This window comes from Bubalus bubalis, chromosome 5 (genome assembly GCF_019923935.1).
Source record: "Bubalus bubalis isolate 160015118507 breed Murrah chromosome 5, NDDB_SH_1, whole genome shotgun sequence".
In the NCBI taxonomy this organism is placed as follows: Eukaryota; Metazoa; Chordata; class Mammalia; order Artiodactyla; family Bovidae; genus Bubalus; species Bubalus bubalis.
The window spans coordinates 57,080,558-57,093,081 of NC_059161.1; the positions used below are offsets into that span (position 1 = coordinate 57,080,558).

Sequence of the window (12,524 nt, forward strand, 5' to 3'; positions counted from 1 at the left end):
TAGCCACTGGTGGATCTGGCATGATATCTCATTGTGGGGACTCTATTCAATGTTTTGTAATGACTCTTGCCTAGAAAATCCCATGGACGGAGGAGCCTGGTAGGCTGCAGTCCATGGGGTCGCGAAGAGTCGGACACGACTAAGCGACTTCACTTTCACTTTTTGCTTTCATACATTGGAGAAGGAAATGGCAACCCACTCCAGTGTTCTTGCCTGGAGAATCCCAGGGACAGGGAAGCCTGGTGGGCTGCTGTCTGTGGGGTCGCACAGAGTCGGACACGACTGAAGCGACTTAGCAGTAGCAGCAGCACATTGGAAAAGAATCTAAAAGTGGAGTGGCTCAGGTGGTAAAGAATCTCCCTATAATGCAGGAGACCCAGCTTCAATCCCTGGGTCAGGAAGATCCCCTGGAGAAGGAAATGGCAACCCACTCCAATATTCCTGCCTGGAGAATTCCATGGACAAAGCCTAGTGAGCTACAGTCTAAGGGGTCACAAAGAGTAGGACACGACTGAGCACACATGTATATAAATAGCAAATTGCCCCAGCATCATTTATCAAGCAATGTATCCTTTTTACAGGGGTTGAAAAATGCCTCCATCATCACATAAACAGTAGCTCCAAGGAAATGTGTCCCTTTGCTGCTGCTGCTAAGTCGCTTCAGTCATGACCGACTCTGTGCGACCCCATAGACGGCAGCCCGCCAGGCTCCTCTGTCCCTGGGATTCTCCAGGCGAGAACACTGGAGTGGGTTATGTGTCCCCTTAGTCTTCGGTTTTTCATGCTGGGTGGCACACCACAGTGTCACACCATTTGGAAAACACCTTGCAAAGATTTTTCTTAAAGAGATAGTTGGAAACCTCCTAAATAAGTGATAATAATAGATTATGGTGCAGGCCACACAATCAACTTCGCACAGTGCTGCTGAAGACTTGACCTAGAGTGATCGGGCAAAAGCCCACTCTAGTTTCTTTGGCTCATGCAATTACCAGTGTTTTTCATTTTCCTCTTTTCTTCCATTCAAATCTTCAGTGGCTAAAATATTCAGAAGACAAACAATAAATGTTAATAAAACAAAAGCCCTTTCAAGAATTTAAATCCTAGACGGTTTAAAAGAACTCATGCACAGTACGTCTGGGTCCAGCACACAGAGTTATGCTGGGTTCGGCAGCTGCTGGAGTTGTTGGTGCCAAAGTCCACATGGCAGGGTCCCCAAGGGACATCCTTTCTTAGACCCCTGAGGCCCTCCCATCCTGACCCATCAAACCCTACTTCCCACAGCTGGCTCTCCCCTCCCTCCTCCTCTTGAGACAACACCAGGGGAAGCATCCCTTAATTGCATAACACAGGCAATGGGGTGGGAAGAAAGCAGGACACACCTTTCTCCAGGGAACAGGGAGTCCACACACTCTCCTCTCGGTGAAAGCCAATTGTTTTGGAAGCCACACAAAGGAGCTTCTACCTGAGCTTGGGGAGAACCAACATGGCGACCCAGATATGAGAAGGTGCTGGTGGGGTGGGGGCTGTAGACTGTAAAGACCACTTGGATATCCAGCATAAGCTATGTGGGAGGGTGGGGAAGAAAGGGTACAGGGCAGCAAGTGTGGTTCAGTCTCCACCTGAAAGGAAAACATGACCAAGAAGGTGGGGTTTGGATTTATGGGAATTAAGCAGTCTCGTGTAGGACTTTGCACACTCATGAGGCCTCTCCGCCTCCATTTCCTTTTTGAAATGATGGAGACAGTAATATCTATATCATTAGCACAAGTTCATGTCCCTGACATACAGTGAGGTCAAACACACCAAAACGTCCAAGTTTGGAGCAGCGAAAGGTTTATTGTGGGGCCATGCAAGGAGAAGGGTAGCTCATGCTCTAAAAAGCCCCAAGCTTCTCACAGTGTTTCTGCAAAGCATTTTTTTAAAAACTCAAGTGAGGGCAGGGGTCACAGGGTATGTGATCAGATCCTGCGCAATTGGCTGGTGATGAGGGAACAGGGTGGAGTCACAGGAGTTAACGTTATCAGTCCTGGGGCTGTGTACTCATGGTCATCATGTAGTTAGCATCTTCCATTTGGTGGGGGTTTTCACATCTGAGAAACAACTCGGGAAATGTGCATCAAATACAGTTCTCTTCAGAGAGGAGCTAAAGCAGAGGATAAGGGGGAAGACGTGTCCTGGGGAAGCCCCATAAGGTTGTGCTTGGTTATAAGATCATTAAGTAACACAATGATGTTAAGCACCCAGCAGGGCCTGGACTTTACTGAGTCGCATGTGTTCCTTCCCTCCACATGGCCCTCCTCACGTGCACGCACACAAACAACCCTCCCAGCCCTCCCTCCCACCCCCAGGCCTGGAATGTGCCTTTAAGCAAACCCGGTGCCAGCAGAGACCAGCAGGAAGAGTGTACACTGAGTCCCTGTCTCCCTTTGGGAGGCCAAGGGCAGGGACTGGGCCAGTCATGTGACTGCCCAGGCTCCAAGGTAAAAAAAGACCACAGCAGTGCAGGAAATACTGTGGCTGCAGCAGAAAAACCTAGGGCTGGTTTGTGTATATTGTATTTCTGGCCCAGCACATAGGCATTGTACAAATTAAACAAACAAATGGCCCTTTCGGCCTTGAGCTCAAAAGACTTTTGCCATTCTTCTGTTTCTTTCCCCCCACATGGTACTTCCCCTGTTGTTGGAGCCAGAAGCCAGAGAATTTTTCAATTCCTCTCCTCTCCATCCACCCTGCCAAGTCCTGCCACTTCTGTTTTCTAAAAATGCACTTATCAAATCTAGAAAAAGGGTACTGATGAACCTATTTGCAGGGCAGGAATAAAAACAAAGACGTAAAGAATGGACATGTTACACAGAGCCGGAAGGGGAGTGTGGGATGAATTGGGAGAGTGGCATTGACCTAAAGACACTGCCTTGCACAGCAATATGGATACAATGGGGAAAGGAGAGGGAGGGACAAATGACTTGAAAGAGCAACATTGAAACATACATTACCATATGTAAAGTAGATAGCCAGTGGGAATTTGCATTGTGAGGAAGGGAGCTCAAACCTGGTGCTCTGGGACGACCTAGAGGGGTGGGATGGGGTGGGAGGTGGGAGGGAGGTTCAAGAGGGAGAGGACAGAGGTCCACCGATGGCTGACTCAGGCTGAGGTGTGGTAGAAACTAACACAATATTGTAGAGCAATTATCCTCCAATTACAAATAAAATAAATAAAAGAATAAGAAACAATTCATTTTAAAAAATAATAGACGGCTAGTGGGAAGCTGCTGCACAGCACAGGGAGCTTAGCTCGGTGCTCTGTGAGGACCTGGGGGGAGGGGGACAGGGGAAGACCGAGAGAGAGGATACATGGACACATACAGCTGATTCACTTTGCTGTGCAGCAGAAAGTAACACAACATTGTAAAGCAATTAAACACATACACACAAAAGAAAAAAATTAAAAAAAAAATGGGACTCCGGTGAGCACTGTCCTTCCGGGACCCTGATCACAGGCTCTGTCTGCAGAACAACCCAGAAGCCCCCTCAGGGCAGGGTCCACCCAGGCCCAGTCAGTCCCCATGGTAGCTAAGTGGGGGCATGAGGGGGGGTGTCTTTCCAAACCATGGATCCCACCACCGCCCCCCACCCCCTCTGAGGACCAGCCCCTCCACTCACCCTCTCTGCTGAGGCCCAGGGGGCCCTTGGATGCCTGCCTGTCACCTCTCCCCGGAATTCCCCTCCCACCCTCTCCCTTTCTGGGTGCTCCAGCCACACTGGCTTCCCTTTCTCCGAGTCCCCTACCTCCTGCAGGCTGCCCTGCTTCTGACAGCTTTGCAAAGCTTTCTCCCTGGCGGGGACCCCTGCCCCAAGGCTGCCCTGCCCTCCTACAGGCCTGGCTGCCCACCCTCTCAAGGTCCCTCACTTCCTTCTCTCGTAGCAGTTGTACACTCATTTGTTTTTCCCTTTGGTCTGTCCCCCCAAGGATCCAAGGGACAGACACTCGAACTTGGTTACTTGCAGGCTCTCCTACTCAGTGTCCGGCCCAGAGTAGGTGTGAAGGTAATGCTTAGTGGACAGCTGAGTGACTGAATACGTGAAAGACGGAAGAAACTGATCAATGAATGACAGCAGACAGCCAAGCGCCCTTCTCTGACTCTTTAAGGGGCAATGCCTTGGCGGCGTGGGGAGAAGTCCCAGGCAGATGCCCACACACCTGACCTCAGGCTGACTTAGAGCCCCAGGAATTCCCATGGGAACCTTGACTACTGAGCCTTGGCGAGAACTCAGGATCAGATGCTCCAGCACCCCCTCTCCAGGCTGTCTGCACTCTCTCTCTTCTTGTCCCCTCATCAGCAAAGCCTCATTGAACTCCTCCTGTGCACCAGGCATCTTCAAGGCACTGAGGATGCAGCCGGGAAGCAAACAGCCCCAGTTCTCATGGAGCTTGACTCAAGTGCGGGAAGGGAGACCCCCTAAAGAGGGAGCAGCTGAGAGTGAAGCAAATGCCTTTTGGGATGGCCCGGAGTAGGGCTCTGGGATGGAGGTGACACCCTCTGATGGCGGTGGGGGAGGGAGAGAGGTCAGGCAAGTCTCTCACCATCTCTGCTTTGGTTTTTTCATCCATGAAATGGGCTGATGACAGTCTCTCCTCATAGGGACTTTATTACAGAAGTCAGGTCCCCCCTCACCTGTTCAAAGCCAGCAGCCGTGCCTTCTGTCACTAAGAACCCTGCAGGATGTCTCCATCGCCAGCTCCATGGCCCCCAGCCCTCACCTCCCTGAACTCATCCGCTCCTACCGCACCCCCAGCTCCCTCTGGGCATCCTGCTGCTCGTGAGTCAGGCCGGGCAGCGCATGGAGCAAACTCCACTCCCTTCCAGGTCATAGCTAGGGCAGGGCCATGACCAGAGCCCTGAACTGAAACTCAGGGTCTCACCTTCCCCGCCACTCATGCACACAGTCCACATGCTCAGGGTGACGGGAAGCTGAGGGCAGCAGCAGGTTTGTTTCGATGATTCTTCTAGAGCTATGAGGAGTTACAGAAGGAGAACTTCATGGTTGCCTACCACCTTGTTCCTGAGCAGGGCTATCCCACGGAGGTGTCTGGAGACCGTGCACTCAGCACAGATTCTTGCTCTGTATTGGCCAGAAAACAGTAAAGAGGGACCAGTTTTGTCCCAGATGCACTACCAGGCTTCCTACAGAGCTCTGTGCTGTTTCTGTCCCTGCCTTTCCCACCAGTAACATTCATCCAGCACGTTTGTATGTGTGTACTAAGTCACTTCAGCCATGTCCAACTCTGTGCTACTCCATGGACTGTAGCCCACCAAGCTCCTCTGTCCATGGGATTCTCCAGGCAAGAATACTGGAGTGGGTTGCCATTCCCTTCTCTAGGGGATCTTCCCGACCCAGGGATCGAACCTGCATCTTTTATGTCTCCTGCGTTAGCAGGCTCCACTTAGGAGCCCCTCTCTCTCTCTCTTAAGTGGCTAAGTCGTGTCCGACTCTTGCAACCCCATGGATTGTAGCCCGCCAGGCTCCTCTGTCCATGGGATTCTCCAGGCAAGAATGCTGGAGCGGGTTGCCATTTGTATGCAAGCATAAGGCTGTGGGATCAACTGTGTTAACAGCTAACTCAAACAGAGAGCAGAAAAAAACAGGGTGAAGATTTGCTGCTGTGTTCAGAAGAACCAATTCATTCAGCAGAGCTCAGGAAAGGCTGCATGGAGGAGGAGGCCTTGAGCTGAGCCTTGGGAAAGATAAGATAACTCCCAGTGCAGGGCTGGGAGGTGGCTGATGGAAAGGGGCGAAGGCCAGAAGGTGGCCTCTCTTGGCCAATCCTCACCAATCCTGGCAGTCCTGGCCATAGTGAACCTCAGCCTAGAGGGAGAGGGGGCAGAGGGTGTGGTGGGGTTGGGGAGAACAGCCTAGTTCCAGATAAACAATTTTGACATCTCTCATTAGCAGGGGACCTGGGCTGCTGGAGAAGCAATTCCCATTGTTTCTGTTTCCTCCGTGGGGGGCTGTTTGAAAGCAGGCGGCAGGCCTCTGATTGTCAGTGGCCTTGAGAGCTTCTTAAGAGCTCAAGAGGAAGGCAGAATAGGAAACGACCCCCTTGAAGAAGTAAAAGCTAAACAAGGATCAAACGACAGTGCCCGTGGTTTTGTAAGAAGTAGGCTCTGAGAAAATTCCTCTGACTCAGATACCAGTGCAAAGAGGGACCATCCATTTCAAACTTATAATTGTACAGAAAAGGATGCCCAGTTTCCAGAAAGTGATGTGACTGGTTCAAGGCCACGCAGGCGATTGCTTTCCTGACTCCCTGTGCCATGCTCAGATTGCTTCCTGAGGTTGAGAGCAGGTGAAAGGGAAAAGCCAGGTCCCTTCTCCTTCCCTCCTGTGTTAGCAGAGGATGGGCAATTGCCAGCCAAGCAGGACAACCCCTTCCAGGTGCCCATGAAGACTCAGGTCACAGGAAGAGACTCAGAGCAGCTCTCAGGTGGGGGCGGCTCCCTCACCCCCTTCCTGCCCACTGGCCTCCCCGGCTCTAAGGCCTAGGGTGTCTGTGAGACCAGGTTCCAGCCCCGCCAATCAGGAGAGTGAAGGGCAATGGTTACACTCATAGCAGAAGGCACATCCTTGGCAAAGGCCTTCAATTGCCAGAGTCAGTGACTCAGATGGGGGCCTTTACCCATTCCCCGTGCCCTGCCAGTGGCCCCTCTCCAGCCACCCTGGGGTACTCACCTCTGGGCCTTTGCACGGGGCCTCCCATCATCTGAAGCCCCTCCTTCCTCCTCTGCCTGGGCAGCTCTGCTTAACCTGCAGGCCCCAGCTCTCTCACCCCTGCCTTTTGGAAAGCCTTCTCAAGATGGGTGGAGGGGCCCTCCTTTTGAGTCCCTGGGTCCCCACATGCACACGCTTATCACATGGGATTTTCTGAAACCCTTTGATTGACTGCAAGTTCCCTCAGGGCCAAACTTTCCTTTGTTTATTCTAGAAATAGGAACACCACAATGACATAATATTGAGCGCTTTCTATGCGTTTCACTGTGGTGAGAATTAACTCACTCTCTCCTCCTGATGGCCTTCTCTGGTGGCTCAGTGGTAAAGAATCTGCCTGCCAAGGCGAGGGTGGGATGATTTCAGAGAACAGCACTGAAACAGGTATATTGCCATATGTAAAATAGATGACCAATGTGAGTTTGATGTGTGAAACAGGGAACCCAAAGCCGCTGCTCTGGGACAACCCAGAGGGATAGGGTGGGGTGGGAGGTGGAAGGGAGGTAGGGGGTAGGGGTTGAGGATGGGGAGGACACATGTGTAACCATGGCTGATTCATGTCGATGTATGGCAAAAATCATCACACTATTGTAAAGTAATTATCCTCCAATTAAAATTAATTATTAAAAAAAAAAAAAGAATCTGCCTGCCAAGCAGGAGACGCACATTCGGTCCCTGGGTTGGGAAGATCCCCTGGAGAAGGAAATGGCAACCCACTCCAGGATTCTCCCCTGGAGAATCCCATGGACAGAGGAGCCTGGTAGGCTACAAAGAGTGCCTGAACAACAGCAAGGACAACTCCTTCAAATAACTCTACAAAGTGGTTAGTGGGGCGAGGTCAGAGGGTGTAGACACAGCAATGTACCACCCACATGTGTCTGCTGGGAGCGCTGTGTGCAGACAGCGTTTCAGTGAAGAGCCCTTTCAGGATTGCCTCAGCCCCTGAGAGCAGCTTCGACTAAAGGTGCATGCCCCCTTCTCCTTGGGGATTGATCCCAAGGCGGCCCCAATAACCACCCTGCCCATGAATCTGCAACGGCCCGTCTGCCACTGGGGTACAGAGCAGAACCTCTCGTCCCGATGCCTCCAGTGGAGCAGTCCCACCACCTAGCATGGTGCCAGCTGCTGACTAGAAACTGGCACTCGCCATCTGCTTCTGCAAGGATGAAGTCACCAGCCCCTGTAGTCTCTGACCTTTAACACTCCCCCTGAAAGGAGTTCAGGGCGGAGATCAGGAATAAAGCATGCTGTGCTCTTGGGAAAATGGGCAGAACAGACTCTCAGATAATTAGAAATACTCAGGAGAAGATTTTATGAACCCAAATTCTTGCATCTTGTCCCATCTAGAAAAGCACAAAAGACATCTGCTCCAGGTGACTAGCAGCAACCTGCCAAAACGTGAGCTTGCCTGCATCTTCCTTCCTCAAAATCACATATACTCTGACCTCCCCCATCTCTTTGGAGCAGTTCCCGGAGCTATCTGAGAGGCCATCTCCTGGGTTAGAGTCCTCATTCTGCCCCAAATAAAACTTAACTCACAGGTCTCATGTATTTTCTTTTTTCAGTCAACACAGAACACAGTAAGCACTCGAAATGTATTGTAGTAAAGAAGACGTGATATCCACATACAATGGACTATTCATTCAGCCATGAGAAAGAAGGAAATCCTGCTATTTGTGACAACACGATGGACCTTGAGAATATCATGCTGAGTGAACTAAGTCAGACAGAGAAAAACAGATACTGTGTGATCTCACTTATATGTGGAATCTAAAAAAAAAAGCTAACCTTGTAAAAACAGAAAACAAAATGGTGATTTCCAGGGCCTGGGAGCAAAAGAATGGGAGCGATGTTGTTTAAGGGCATATGTGCTTAATGGCACAGTCATGTCCAACTCTTTGTGACCACATGGACTGTAGCCCTGTGGGAGAGAAAGAAAAAAAATCAATGAGATTTTTCCAGGTAAGAATGTGAGTGTGTATTTGCCTCCCTGGTCCTCACAGTTTATAATACCTAGCCAGTAGTTCCCCTGCAGCTATATGGAGGGAGGAAAGAGTCTCCAACCGTCCGCACCCTCCTGAGCTTTCCCACTGACATTCAGGCTGCCTGTTTGTCTTTTGAACAGTCTGTGCCCCGGAGGATTGTCAGGACTTCTGGATCCCCATGTTACAGATGAGGCCAGTCTGGGTGTTTGGAAACAAGGCCACTGGCAAACCAAACTGAAAAAAAAAAAAAAAAAAACCATTCAGGGTGAAAGTTCAGAGTCCTTCCTCGTGGCTGGAAGAGACTAGAAGCTGTAAACAGCCCCTTTCCTGTCCTTGTCCATCCTCTGCAGCCGGTGATCTTGTTCCTCCTACCGCTCTTGCACTCACACCCCCAGCACAGCCCAGCTCTCCTGCAGCCTGGGTTGTTTTCCAGCAAAGGGACAGGTGGGGCTCTTATGTGATCTGGAGGACCCTGGAAGCCACTCAAAGCAGATAAAGGATATGTTTCGGGGCAATAGAGAAAAACACTAAGGACGAATGTGGCGGCAGGCTGTCTCCGCTTCTCCACCCCTCCACACTGCCGGGTTTCCTCCGTTGTAGTCTCCACCCCATACCTCCTCCATCTCTCAGGCCTTCTTTTCCTTCCCTCCCACAGGTCAGGACACAGGGAGAGCTGAGCTGAGGAGCTTGCCCAGGGCCACAGGGCTGGAGGATGCCAGCGCTGTTCCTGTTCTACAGGGTGGCTTCCTGCTACCCTTGGGGCTCTGGCACGTGGCCCAGGGACCCAGGGACAAACAAGGGAGGACTGGCTCCATGGACGCACAGTTACCAGTCAATGAGAACAGTAGCTGTGGCTGCAGAAATCATGCCAAGCGAGTATGGCAAAATAAATTCAACCGCACTGACTTGGGGTCACAGATCCTTTCTGCTGTCCAGGCCCTTGTCCCCACTCTCTGCCTTGGCCATGGCAAAGTGGCAACTCAGCAAGCACAGCATCTCAAGAATCCAGAGTATGATGGGAGGGTAAGCACCCTGAGGTGTTTTTTTAATATATTTTTAATTTTAATAATTTAAATTTTAATAAAATTAAATTTTATTATTAAATTTAATAATAAAATTTAGTTAAATTAAATTAATTTTAAATTTAAAATATTAAAATATTTTAATGTTTAAAATTTTTAATTAAAAATTTAATATAATTTTTAAATATATTTGTTTATTAATTTGGCTGTGCTGGGTCTTAGTCATGGCATGCAGGATCTTTAGCTGCAGCATGGGAACTCTTTCATTACACCATGTGGGATCTAGTTCCCTGACCAGGAATCGAACCTGGGCCTCCTGCATTGGAACCTCAGAGTCTTAGCCACTGGACCACCAGGGAAAGTCTCCCTCATGTTTTGTTTGGAGGGTTTTTTAACTACCTGGATTCATAATGTCAGAACCAGGAATGCACATTGGATGTAATTCCATTTAAAGCATCGCTCTTCCTCATGGTTGCTGGTGGTAACAGGAGCCTGAGAGGAAAGGAAACAAGAGGCTGCTGAAACTGGCCAAAAAGGGAAGCTGTGGGTCCTGGTTTCAGGCTTCCTGGCCACAGCATTAGAGCAGAATCCCCTACCTTCTCTGAGCTTCAGTTTCATTATCCATAAAACTCAGATAATAATAACAGCTATCATGTTGATTTTGTTAGTGAGAAGGAGATGAAATGGAGAATTAAACAGATGTCATGAAACCATGGGCTTCCTGGGTGGCTCAGTGGTAAAGAATCCACCTGCCAATGCAGGAGGCGCACTTTCAATCCCGGGGTTGGGAAGATCCCCTTGAGGAGGAAATGGCAACCCACTCCAGTATTCTTGCCTGGAGAATCCCCATGGACAGAGGAGCCTGGCAGGCTACAGTCCTTGGAGTCACAGAGTTGGACATGACTTGGTGGCTAAACAACAATAACATGAAGCCACCCAGCACAATGCCTTATCGACTGAAAGAAAAATGCAAAAAGCAGAAGTTGTGAGTTAAGTTTCATTCATGGATCTTACTGAGGACTATAGCCCAGGAGACAGCTTCTCAGCTAGCTCTGAGGAATTGCTCTGAAAAGGTGTATGGTCAGGCCACTCAAGAGGGCTGTTCTTATGCTCTCTGTACATCCCCCCCTCCCCACCTTCTGCTGGACCAGTGCCTGCTTCACCTATACCCTACTCATATGACTGAGCTTCCTACATACTTGTCTCAGGCCCCAGCTAATGATTGTTCCCAACAGCTTATGAAAGGGGCAGTGAAGGGCATAACCCCTTGCAGATTTCCCTGGTAACCATTGTGCCAACCTGACCTAACACCCCCTGTAACTGCTAACCTCCTTCTGCCCATGGGAGCAAAGCGTGTCACCGCAGGACCCTGCTTCAGACATTCCCCCAGTCTTCAAACCACTGATGTCTCTGTCACTGACTCCAGGCTCAGTCTTTGATCTCAGGGCAGCCCACCAAGAGGTAAGGGAGGAGGCAGGAGAATTATACTGGGTCTCTTTGCTATCTGGAGTGATCCCATACCATAAGTGAGCTAACCACCTGGAGATAAAGTATAAACCTTAGAACTCCTCATTCTCCTGTTGCTATTTATGTACATAATTGAAATTCCAAGTTAAAAGATGAAAATGTATGCTCTTTTCTTTTTGCTGGGGAAAACATGCAATCAGGCATAAAAATATGATTGATAATCACAAAGATCAGACGTTTCAAGTTAATGGTTTTAGTGCTTTTCTATGCATGAGAAGGTCTGTCTAGTCAAGGCTATGGTTTTTTCCAGTGGTCATGTATGGATATGAGAGTTGGACTGTGAAGAAAGCTGAGCACCGAAGAATTGATGCTTTTGAACTGTGGTGTTGGAGAAGACTCTTGAGAGTCCCTTGGACTGCAAGGAGATCCAACCAGTCCATTCTGTAGGAGATCAGCCCTGGGATTTCTTTGGAAGGACTGATGCTGAAGCTGAAACTCCAGTACTTTGGCCACCTCATGCAAAGAGTTGACTCATTGGAAAAGACCCTGATGCTGGGAGGGATTGAGGGCAGGAGGAGAAGGGGACGACAGAGGATGAGATGGCTGAATGGCATCACTGACTCGATGGACATGAGTCTGAGTGAACTCCGGGAGTTGGTGATGGACAGGGAGGCCTGGCGTGCTGCGATTCATGGGGTCACAAAGAGTCAGACACGACTGAGCGACTGAACTGAACTGATGCATGAGAAGATGGGAGAATCTTAGGTCATTGAAATTTTTTCCTTAGATATGCATGCTAACTTTTGAGCCAGTATATCCAAAGCACAGGTTGCTTCCTGCTTTTCCCCATCCTGAACTCCCCTTGAGGGCAGTGCCCTATAGTTGGGCATCTGCAGTGGTCAACGGCTTGATCCTTGCAGAACTGGAATGACAGGTGACATTTTTTTCTTTACAGCCTAGTATCTAGTAGGTGTTTGATGCATCTTGGTTCCCCTCTCTGATCCTACTGACAACAAAGCCACGACCGGGGGAGCAGGTAGCACGGAGTCCAGCCACAGGAGCAGCTCACTGATTTACTGAAATGAAATGAAGAAAGACAAATTCAAGTCTGATTTTGTTTGGAAAAATAATAGTGATGACAAAAAGTGCATAAATCATCTATGCCCTTTTCAACTCCAAAGACCTCAAAATACACAAACCATTGCCCACAATATAAAATGTCTCTGCTTCCTAGCTCCTTTCCTGTGGGCGTGATAATCCCTAACTTGTGCATGCTTGCTCAGTC

General features: G+C 49.5%; 1 long non-coding RNA gene across 2 annotated transcripts; it reads right to left on the reverse strand.

Annotated features, from left to right (window-relative positions):
* Positions 1-528: 528 nt before the first annotated feature.
* Positions 529-7,043, reverse strand: LOC123333575. Of its 2 annotated transcripts, none has more exons than XR_006550952.1 (3): positions 6,730-7,043; positions 4,922-5,121; positions 529-1,035 (listed from the first exon to the last, which is right to left on the reverse strand). It is a non-coding gene; the product is annotated as an uncharacterized LOC123333575 (long non-coding RNA). The 2 variants fall into 2 exon arrangements; XR_006550951.2 differs by lacking the exon at positions 529-1,035 and adding an exon at positions 1,803-2,143.
* Positions 7,044-12,524: the final 5,481 nt, after the last annotated feature.